Source organism: Catharus ustulatus, chromosome 37 (genome assembly GCF_009819885.2).
Source record: "Catharus ustulatus isolate bCatUst1 chromosome 37, bCatUst1.pri.v2, whole genome shotgun sequence".
In the NCBI taxonomy this organism is placed as follows: Eukaryota; Metazoa; Chordata; class Aves; order Passeriformes; family Turdidae; genus Catharus; species Catharus ustulatus.
Genome location: NC_046257.1, coordinates 434,412 through 444,222, shown reverse-complemented (window position 1 = coordinate 444,222; position 9,811 = coordinate 434,412). Strand labels below are relative to the sequence as shown.

Below are 9,811 nucleotides of genomic sequence, written 5' to 3'. Positions count from 1 at the left end.
TTCCCTCAGAAATCCCCTCAGGAGCCCCAAATTTTCCTCAGAAATTCCCTCAGAACCCCAAAATCCCCTCAGAAATCCCCTCAGGACCCCCCAAATTCCCTCATAAATCCCCTCAGAACCCCAAAATTCTCCTCAGAAATCCCCATTTCCCGTCATAAATCCCCTCAGTACCCCCTATTTCCCCTCACAAATCCCCTCAGAACCCCCAAATCCCCTCAGGACCCCCCAAAACCCCCCCTTTAAACGCCCCAAATTCCCGCTCCTCACCCGCCGCCCGTCTCCGCCGCCGCCGCCGCTTCAAATTCGCGCCGCGCTCTCCTATTGGTGGCCGCCCTCTCTCGCGGCGCTCCTATTGGTCCGTTAAGCCGGAAGTCCCGCCCTCCTCCGCGCGGAGCTCTGCGCTGATTGGTCAGTGCGGGGTGGGTGAAGCGTTGAACGGCCAATCAGCGCGCGGTACACGCGGTCACGTGAGGATGAGGCGGCGGCCATTTTGTGCCTGGCGGTTCTGCCCGGCAACAGGGGCGGGGTCGGGGTCGGACACCAGTACGGACCAGTATAGACCAGTATAGACCAGTATAGACCAGTATGGCCCACTATGGACCAGTATAGAGCAGTAGGAGCCAGTGCAGAACGGTACGGAACCGTAAATCCCATTACGTCACCATAACCGTTACCAGCCCCACGTGACCGTTACGTCACAGTGGGCGTGGCCAACCGACACGAGCATTACGTCACCGCGTGCGTGGCTAAAGCCACGTGACCGTTACGTCACAGTGGGCGTGGCCTCGGCCGTTGCCGCGGTAACGGCGGCGCGCGGAACGGGGGGAGGGGCGGGGGGGGGGCCCAAAAATGGGGGAGGGGTCCCTAAAAATGGGGGGGGGAGGGGTCGCTAAGGGGGGGAGGGGTCTCTAGGATGGGGGAGGGGTCTCTAAAAAGGGGGAGGGGTCTCTAACAGGGAGGAGGGGCTAAAGAGGGTGGGGGAGGGGTTAAAGAGGTGGGGGAGGGGTCCACAAGAGGGGGAGGGGCCAAGCTGGTGGGGGAGGGGCTAAAGAGGTGGGGGAGGGGTCTCCAAATGGGGGGAGGGGTCAGAATAGTGGGGGAGGGGCTAAAGAAGTGGGGGAGGGGCTAAAAGGGTGGGGGAGGGGCTAAAAGGATGGGGGAGGGGCTAAAATGGGGGGAGGGAGAGGCTAAAAAGGTGGGGGAGGGGTCCACAAGAGGGGGAGGTCCTAAAAGGGTGGGGGAGGAGCTAAAAGGGTGAGGGAGGGTCTAAAAGGGTGGGGGAGGGGCTAAACATGAGGGGGAGGAGCTAAAATGGTGGGGGAGGGGTCCCAAAAATGGGGGAGGGGTCAGAATGGTGGGGGAGGGGTCTCCCAATGGGGGGCGGGGTCAGAATGGTGGGGGAGGGGCTAAAATTGTGGAGGAGGGGCTAAAGAGGTGGGGGAGGGGTTAAATATGAGAGGGAGTGGCTAGAAGGGTGGGGGAGGGGCTAAAGAGGGTGGGGGAGGGGCCTCCAAGAGGGGGGAGGGGTCTCTCAAAGGGGGAGGGGCTAAAAATGGTGGGGGAGGGCCTAAAAGGGTGGGGGAGGGGCTAAAAAGGGTGGGGGAGGGGCTAAAAAGGGTGGGGGAGGGGCTAAAGAGGTGGGGGAGGGGCTAAAATGGTGGGGGCGGGGCCAAAGAGGTGGGGGAGGGGCTAGAGAGGTGGGGGAGGGGTTAAATATGAGGGGGAGGGGCTACAGGAGTGGGGGAGGTGCCAAAAGGGTGGGGGAGGGTCTTCAAAGGGGGGGAGGGGTCCCAAAAAGGGGGGAGGGGTCAGAATGGCGGGGGAGGGGCTAAATAGGTGGGGGAGGGACTAAAATTATGGGGGAGGAGCTAAAAGGATGGGGGAGGGGCCAAAATGGTGGGGGAGGAGCCAAAGAGGTGGGGGAGGGGCTAAAAGGGTGGGGGAGGGGTCTCCAAATGGGGGGCGGGGTCAGAATGGTGGGGGAGGGGCCAAAGAGGTGGGGGAGGGGCTAAAATGGTGGGGGAGGGGCCAAAATGGTGGGGGAGGGGCCAGAGGGGTGGGGGAGGGGTCTCTAAGAGGGGGGAGGGGTCCCAAAAATGGGGGAGGGGTCTCTAAGAGGGGGGAGGGGGTAAAAGGGTGGGGGAGGGGCTAAAGAGGTGGGGGAGGGGCCTCTAAGAGGGGGAGGGGCTAAAATGTTGGGGGAGGGGCTAAAGAGGTGGGGGAGGGGTCTCCAAATGGGGGGAGGGGTCAGAATAGTGGGGGAGGGGCTAAAGAAGCGGGGGAGGGGCTAAAAGGGTGGGGGAGGGGCTAAAAGGGTGGGGGAGGGGCCAAAATGGTGGGGGAGGGGCTTTAAAGGGTGGGGGAGGGGTTAAAGAGGTGGGGGAGGGGTTTAAATGGTGGGGGAGGGGCTAAAGAGGTGGGGGAGGGGCTAAAATAGTGGGGGAGGGGCTAAAATTGTGGGGGAGGAGCTAAAATTATGGGGGAGGGGCCAAAATGGTGGGGGAGGGGCTAAAGAGGTGGGGGAGGGGCTAAACTGGTGGGGGAGGGGTTAAAGAGGTGGGGGAGGAGCCAAAAAGGGGGGGGAGGGGCTTAAATGGTGGGGGAGGAGCTAAAGATGTGGGGGAGGGGCCAAAAGGGTGGGGGGAGGGGCCAAAGAAGTGGGGGAGGGGCTAAAAGGGTGGGGGAGGGGCTGGGAATGCAGAATTCCCCAGGGTGGGGGAGGGGATTGAGGGGGCTCCTCCTTTCTCACACGAGTGGGGGAGGGGCAGGGGGGGTGTCAGGGTGGGGGAGGGGCGGTGCCAGCCCCTCCCCCCCCTTTTTTTTTGCCCCTCCCCCCACAGATGTCGGCGCTGCCCGGGCGGTTCCTGGCGCTGGTGGCGCACCTGGGGATGGTGCTGAGGATGGGAGGGGTGAGGGGGAGGGGCAGAAAAAATGGGGGAGGGGCAAAAGGGGTGGGGGAGGGGCAGAAAAAAATGGGGGAGGGATAAAAAAAATGGAAAAAAAATGGAAAAAAATTGAAAAAATGGGGGGAGGGGCAAAAAAAATTGGGGAGGGGGAGAATAAATGGGGGAGGGGCAAAACAATGGGGGAGGGGCAGAAAAAATGGGGGAGGGGTAAAAAAACCGGAAAAAATGGGAAAAAAATTGAAAAAATGGGGGGAGGGGCAAAAAAATGGGAAAAAAAATGGAAAAAAAATGGGGGAAAAAATTGAAAAAGTGGGGGGAGGGGCAGAAAAATGGGGGAGGGGCAAAAAAAAAATTGGGGAGGGGGAGAATAAATGGGGGAGGGGTAAAAAAAAATTGAGGAGGAGGAAAATAAATGGGGAGGGGCAAAGGGAAAGGGGGAGGGGTTAAAAGATGGGGGAGGGGTAAAAAAATAGAAAAAAATGGGAAAAAATTTGAAAAAATGGGGGGAGGGGCAAAAAAAATTGGGGAGGGGGAGAATAAATTGGGGAGGGGGAGAATAAATGGGGGAGGGGTAAAAAAAACAGAAAAAAATGGGAAAAAAATTGAAAAAATGGGGGAGGGGCAAAAAAATGGGGGAGGGGTAAAAAAGTGGGGAGGAGCAAAAAAAATTGGGGAGGGGGAAAATAAATGGAAAAAAAAAGGGAAAAAAATTGAAAAAATGGGGGGAGGGGCAAAAAAATGGGGGAGGGGTAAAATATATGGGGGAGGGGGGAAATAAATGGGGGAGGGGCAAAAAAATTTGGGGAGGGGGAGAATAAATGGGGGAGGGGCAAAGGGAAAGGTGGAGAGGTTAAATAATGGGGGAGGGGTAAAAAAAATGGAAAAAAATTGGGAAAAAATTGAAAAAATGGGGGGAGGGGCAAAAAATGGGGGGAGGGGAAAATAAATTGGGGAGGGGGAAAATAAATGGGGGAGGGGCAAAAAATTTGGGGAGGGGAGAATAAACGGGGGAGGGGCAAAAAAAACGGGAAAAAATGGGGAAAAAAATTGAAAAAATGGGAGGAGGGGTAAAAAAATGGGAGAGGGGGAAAATAAATGGGGGAGGGGCAGAAAATAATTGGGGAGGGGGAAAATAAATGGGGGAGGGGCAAAAAAAGGAAAAAAAATGGGAAAAAATGGGGAAAAAATTGAAAAAATGGGGGACGGGCAGAAAAATGGAGGAGGGGGAAAATAAATGGGGGAGGGGCAAAAAAAATGGGGAGGGGTAAAAAAAATTGGGGAGTAGGAGAATAAATGGGGGAGGAGCAAAAAATGGAAAAAAATGGGGGAAAAAATGAGAAAATGGGGGGAGGGGCAAAAAAATGGGGAGAGGGGGAAAATAAATGGGGGAGGGGCAAAAAAAATTTGGGGAGGGGGAAAATAAATAGGGGAGGGGCAAAGGGAAAGGGGGAGGGGTTAAAAAATGGGGGAGGGGCAAAAAAAATGGAAAAAAACGGGGGAAAAATTGAAAAAATGGGGGAGGGGCAAAAAAATGGGGGAGGGGCCAAAGGAAAGGGGCAAAAAATGGGGGAGGGGTAAAAAAAAATTGGGGAGGGGGAGAATAAATGGGGGAGGGGCAAAAAAAATGGGGGAGGGGAAAATAGATGGGTGAGGGGTAAAAAAACGGAAAAAATGGGAAAAAAATTGAAAAAATGGGAGGAGGGGCAGAAAATGGGGGAGGGGAAAATAAATGGGGGAGGGGCAAAAAAACGGAAAAAAAATGGGGAAAAATTTGAAAAAATGGGGGGTAGGGGCAAAAAAATTTGGGGAGGGGGAAAATAAATTGGGGAGGGGTAAAAAATGGAAAAAAATGGGAAAAAAATGGGGAAAAAAATTGAAAAAATGGGGGAGGGGCAAAAGGAAAGGGGGAGGGCTAAGGGAAGGGGGCGTGGTCATTGAACATGGGGTGGAGCCACGAAAAAGGGGGCGGGGTCACAGGAAAAGATGGGTGGCGTCACAGAAAGGGGCGGAGTCACAAAGGGGTGGAGACACTGACAAAGGGGCGTGGTCACAAAATGGGCGTGGCTAAGTGGCGTGGTAGACCAGAGTGGGCGTGGCCAGCTCTGACCACGCCCCTTTCTCCTCCCCCCACTCCAGGATCCGCCCAAAGATCCCACAGGGGAACTGGAACCGGGGTGAGTGAGACCAGTATGGACCAGTATAAACCAGTATGGACCAGTATAAACCAGGATAGACTGTGGGAGGAATTTTTTGGGGGTTTTGGGGAATTTTTGGGATTTTTTTCGGATTTTTTTGGGGATTTTTTGGGGATTTTTTGGGATTTTTTGGGGATTTTTTGGGGATTTTTTTTTGGATTTTTTTGGGGATTTTTTGGGATTTTTTTGGAATTTTTTGGGATTTTTTTGGGATTTTTTAGGGTTTTTTTTGGGGATTTTTTTTTATTTTTTATGGGATTTTTTGGGAATTTTTGGGGATTTTTTTGGGGATTTTATGGGATTTTTTTGGGGATTTTTTTTATTTTTTTATTTTTGGGGGATTTTTTGGGGATTTTTTTTGGATTTTTTGGGGATTTTTTGGGGATTTTTTTGGGATTTTTTTGGGGATTTTTTGGGATTTTTTTGGGGATTTTTTGGGGATTTTTTTGGGATTTTTTGGGATTTTTTTTGGGATTTTTTTTGGGATTTTTTGGAGATTTTTTGGGGATTTTTGGGGGTTTTTAGGGGATTTTTTGGGATTTTTTTGGGATTTTTTTGGGATTTTTTTTGGGGATTTTTTGGGATTTTTTGGGGATTTTTTGGGGAATTTTTTGGGATTTTTTTGGGGATTTTTTTTTTTATTTTTTTGGGATTTTTTTGGGGATTTTTTGGGATTTTTTTTTGGGATTTTTTGGGGATTTTGGGGGGGATTTTATGGGGATTTTTTTGGATTTTTTGGGGATTTTTTTGGATTTTTTGGGATTTTTTGGGGATTTTTTGGGGATTTTTTTTGGGATTTTTATGGGATTTTTTTTTTATTTTTGGGGATTTTTTCTGATTTTTTTGTGATTTTTTGGGGTATTTTATTTTATTTTTTGGGGATTTTTTTGGGGAGGAATTTTTTTATTTTATGGGGAATTTTTTGCTAATTTTTTTTTCTATTTTTAAATATATTTTTTTAATTTGGGGGGATTTTTTTAGGGGAAATTGTTTTTTATTTTGGGGGGATTTAAAAAATTTTTTTTTAATTATTTGGAGAATTTTGGGGGATTTTTGGGGGGAATTATTTTTTGGATTTTTAAATTTTTTTTTAATTATTTTTGGCGCATTTTTGGGGGGATTTTTAATTTTTTTTTGATTTTTAAAATTTTTTTTTTATTTTTAATTTTTTTTTATTTTTGGGATTTTTTGGGGGGAATTTTTGGGTTCTCTGGGGAGGATTTTTGGGGGACTTTTGGGAGATTTTTAAAATTTTTTTTAGGATTTTTTATTTTATTTTTGGGGGGATTTTGTAGTGGATTTTTTGAGAGATTTTTTTTTTTTTGGGGAATTTTTTATTTTATTTTTTGGGGAATTTTTTATTTTATTTTCTTTTTTTGGGGGAATTTTTTATTTTATTTTATTTTTTGGGGGGATTTTTTATTTGATTTGATTTCATTTTTGGAGGAATTTTTAAATAATTTTTATGGGGTTTTTTATTTTTTTATTTTTTTTATTTTTTTAAATTTTTTTTTATTTTTTGGGGTTTTTTTTTGGGTGAATTTTGTTATTTTTAATTTCCTGACCCCCCTTTTTTTTTTTCCCTGCAGGTTTTGGGGAGCCCTCGGGGGGTCCCTGGCTCTGCTCGGCCTCGAATTCCTGGGGCTGCTCTCGGGGGTCTCCACGTTCCACCCGGGCCAGACCCTGGCTTGTATCCAAAAAAATTGGGGGAAAAATAGGAAAAAATGGGAAAATATTAAAAAAAATGGAAATAATGAAAAAAAATGGGAAAAAAATTGAAAAAATGGGAAAAAAATGGGAAAAAAATGAAAAAAAAATGGGAAAAAATGGGGGAAAAACGGAAATAAAATGGAAATAAAATGGAAATAAAATGGAAATAAAATGGGAAAAAAGGGGAAAAACAGTGGGAAAAAAATGGAAAAAAATGGAAATAAAATGGAAAAACAATGGGGAGAAAATGGAAATAAAATGGGAATAAAATGGGAATAAAATGGAAATAAAATGGAAATAAAATGGAAATAAAATTGAAAAAAAAGAGAAAAAAATGGAAATAAAATGGAAATAAAATGCAAATAGAATAGAAAAAAAGGAAATAAAATGGAAATAAAATGGGAATAAAATGCAAATAGAATGGAAAAAAATGAAAATAATAAAAAAACAATGGGGTGGGAGCAAAAAAAATGGAAAAAAAATGAAAAAAAATGGAAAAAAATTGGAAAAAAAATGGAAATAAAATGGAAATAAAATGGAAATAAAATGGGAATAAAATGGAAAAAATTGGAATAAAGAAATGGAAAAAAATGAATAAAATGGAAAAAAATGGAAATAATAAAAAAAAATGGGGTGGGAGCAAAAAAAAATGGAAAAAAAATGAAAAAAAATGGAAAAAAATTGGAAAAAAAATGGAAATAAAATGGAAATAAAATGGGGAAAAAAGGGAAATAAAATGGAAATAAAATGGAAATAAAATGGAAATGAAATGGAAATAAAATTGAAATAAAATGGAAATAAAATGGAAATAAAATGTAAAAAAAAGGAAAAAAATTGGAAATAAAGTGGAAATAAAATGAGGAAAAAATGGAAAAAAATGGGAAAAAAATGGGGAAAAAATGGAAATAAAATGGAAATAAAATGGGAATAAATGGAAAAAATGGAAATAAAATGGAAATAATGGAAATAAAATGGAAATAAAATGGGAAAAAAAATGGAAATAAAATGGAAAAACAATTGAAAAAAAAAGGAAAAAAATGGAAATAAAATGGGAAAAATTGAATAAAAAAAGAAAAAGAATGAAGGAAAAATGAAAAATATGGGAAAAAATGGAAAAAAATGGGAAAAATATTAAAAAATTGAAAAAAAATGGAAATAATGAAAAAAAAATGGGAAAAAATGGGAAAAAAATGGAAATGAAATGGAAAAGATGGGAATAAAATAGAAATAAAATGGAAAAAAATGGGAAAAATGGGGAAAATGGGAAAAAATGGGAAAAAAATTGAAAAAATTGGAAAAAAAATGGAAATAAAATGGGGAAAAAATGAGGAAAAAATGGAAAAAAAACCAGAAAAAATGGGAAAAAAATGGAAATAAAATGGAAAAACAATGGGAAAAAAATGGAAATAAAATGGAAAAAAATGGAAATAAAATGGAAATAAAATGGAAATAAAATGGAAAAAAATGGAAATAAAATGGAAATAAAATTGAAATCAAAAGGAAAAAAAATGGAAATAAAATGGGGAAAAAATGGAAAAAAAATGGAAATAAAATGGAGAAAAATGGAAATAAAATGGAAATAAATGGGAAATAAAATGGAAATAAAATGGAAAAAAAATGGGGAGAAATGGGGGAAAATGGGAAAAATATTAAAAAATTGAAAAAAATTGAAATAATGAAAAAAAAATGGGGTGGGAGCAAAAAAAATGGAAAAAAATGGGAAAAAAATGGAAATAAAATGGAAATAAAATGGGGATAAAATGGAAATAACATGGAAATAAAATGGGAATAAAATGGGGGAAAAATAGAAATAAAATGGAAATAAAATGGAAATAAAATGGAAATAAAATGGAAGAAAAATGGAAATAATAAAAAAAAATGGGGTGGGAGCAAAAAAAAATGGAAAAAAAATGGAAAAAAAATGGAAAAAAAATGGGAAAAAAATGGGGAAAAAATGGAAAAAAATGGAAATAAAATGGAAAAGAAATTGGAAAAAAATGGAAATAAAATGGAAATAAAATGGAAATAAAATGGAAATAAAATGGAAATAAAATGGAAATAAAATGGGGAAAAAAATTGAAAAAAATGGAAATAAAATGGAAATAAAATAGAAATAAAATGGAAAAAAATGAAAAAATGGGGAAAAAAGGGGAAAAAATTGAAAAAAAATGGAAAAAAATGGGAATAAAATGGAAATAAAATGGAAATAAAATGGGGAAAAAATGGAAATAAAATGGAAATAAAATGGAAATAAAATGAAAAAAATGGGAAAAAATGAAAATAATGAAAAAATACGGTGGGAATTTTTTTGGGGATTTATTTGGGATTTTATTTGGGATTTTTTTGGGGGATTTTTTGGGGATTTTTTTTTGGAAAGTTTTGGGAAATTTTTTGGGGATTTTTTTGGGATTTTTAGGATTTTTTGGGGGATTTTTGGGGGGATTTTTTAGGGGATTTTTTGTGATTTTTTTTTTATTTTTGGGGGATTTTTTGGGAGTTTTTTTTAATTTATGGTGAATTTTTTTGGGGATTTTTTTATTTCTGAGGGAATTTTTGGGATCTCTCTGGGATATTTTGGGGTCTCTTTTGGGGGATTTTTTGGGGGAATTTTTTTTAATTTTTGGGGATTTTTTGGGATTATTTTAAGGAATTTTTTTATAATTTTTTAGGATTTTTTTGGGATTTATTTTTAATTTTTAGGCATTTTTTGGGGATATTTTTGGGTTCATTTCCATCATATTTTGGGTTTATTTTCCTATTTTTCCATCCCTGGCCTCTCACTCTGTCTCTGCTCTGGGGCTCGCCCTGGGCTGGGTCAGGGCCCCAAAAATTGAGAATTTGGGGAAATTTTGGTGATTTAATTCTTGGGGATTTTTTGGGATTTTTAAAAAATTTTTTTAATATTATTTTGGGATTTTTGGGGGATTTTTTTTTATTTTTTGGGGGAATTTTTAGGATTTTTTTAGGATTTTTTGGGGATTTTTTTGGGATTTTTTTGGA

The 9,811-nt window shown here is 41.5% G+C and overlaps 1 long non-coding RNA gene across 1 annotated transcript; it reads left to right on the top strand.

The window, feature by feature from the left end:
- The first annotated feature begins 774 nt into the window (after positions 1-774).
- LOC117009926 lies at positions 775-6,789 on the top strand. The gene is made up of 4 exons (XR_004420560.1): positions 775-800; positions 2,841-2,909; positions 5,043-5,080; positions 6,691-6,789. It is a non-coding gene; the product is annotated as an uncharacterized LOC117009926 (long non-coding RNA).
- The last annotated feature ends 3,022 nt before the right edge of the window (positions 6,790-9,811 follow it).